General features: G+C 39.4%; 1 protein-coding gene across 1 annotated transcript in view; it reads right to left on the minus strand.

Annotated features, from left to right (window-relative positions):
• Positions 1-1,451, minus strand: part of LOC101855978 (suppressor protein SRP40) — a gene marked incomplete at its 5' end in the record, with an annotated part of 7,622 nt that overhangs the window by 5,075 nt on the left and 1,096 nt on the right.

Raw genomic sequence — 1,451 nt, forward strand, 5'->3', positions numbered from 1 at the left:
CCCCCCCCCCCCAAAACTGAAGTCCGATATTCTCAATCGTCAACAGAAGAAGGTAATGGCGGATTCAACACGATTCAAATGTGTCCTCCACTGGAGTTGTCAAATGTGCTTTGTCCTCAAAGTTAGCTCGTCTTGTCGTCAGATTTACCCAAAACGTAAGTCATCCATTTTAAAAAATTTTATTTTCGAAATTCCATGTTTAATTAAGGAGAAATTCTGATTTTGATGCATTCCTTCACCAAGTTGAGTAATGTGCGAAAGAACTCGAGAAAATACTGCAATACAACACACAAAATGTCTTAAGAAAAGGAAATGCAATAGTTTCAAAACGATATCACTCTCTCAGTTTGATACGCCCCCCCCCCCCTAGAAAAAGGCAAAATATAAGGCATCTGAGAGTGCCAGTTACAATAAAATTCCACTGCCAATTATAATTCGTTTACATAGCTTCGTTGCCCAAAGCTAGCATTCCAAACACGATTTAAAGTCTGCTTTACGTTCACATTGTCTGTGCAGCGATTGTTCCATTTACAATCTTTGTAAGTCTTACCGTCTTGTTCTTAGAACGAACCGAAGCCATTTTCAAGGTGATTCCGCTCCAAACGCCTGAAGCATCGAGCCTCACACTTCCAGCCACATGTGTTTATACAGTTTATAAACAGTCTTACCTTTTTCAAATGAATCATTTGAACGTTGTCAGTTCAGTCTTCTCTCATTTCATTTTTGCGAAGGACGGATCAGTGAGAGAAAAGCTTTCTATTGATTGACATTCTAACTGTAAAGCTCTCGCCTGATCTTAAAGTCATCAATTGGATTCTCTCAGTGCACCAACTCTTGTAGAGTTTGCTCAGTGGACCTTGTCACGGTTAGTGCCGGCCCTCTGCGGAACTCCTCCCCATATTTCCCCCAACAACACTCATTAACGTTCGCCAAAGAAACACGATTCAAGAAACGAGGTGAGTAGTTTTTGAGACTCACATGGAGCACGTGGAGACGTCTAGACAGCCGGGGGATGAACTCTACAAGCTTACACTGAAATGTGGGGGCAGGGTGGTGTCGCTGTCTCAAAATGAGTAATTTGTAGGCAAGGTTACTGTCAGTCATGTATTTGAGTGATCCTGTGTGTGCATCCAAAGAGCGGTTTTTAATACAGGGCCCAAACAGAAAAACTTTTTTTATTACTGGGTCAAGGTTTTTTTGAAAAAGTATGTTTGTTTGGTGGCTGGCCTGCAGAAGTGCCATGCAAGGTTTCGTGGACATAGGTAAATTCCTCAATGAGCTAGACTTTTTTATAACGGGGTCAGAGGAAAGGGAACATGCTATAGCATAGAAATGGCCATGCGTAACCAATTATAATTATTGTAATAATAATAATAATAGTAATAGTAATAATAATAACAATAGTAATAATAATAATAGTAATAATAATAATAATAATAAAAAGAAGAAGA

This window comes from Aplysia californica, unplaced genomic scaffold (assembly GCF_000002075.1).
Source record: "Aplysia californica isolate F4 #8 unplaced genomic scaffold, AplCal3.0 scaffold00728, whole genome shotgun sequence".
NCBI classification, from domain to species: Eukaryota; Metazoa; Mollusca; class Gastropoda; order Aplysiida; family Aplysiidae; genus Aplysia; species Aplysia californica.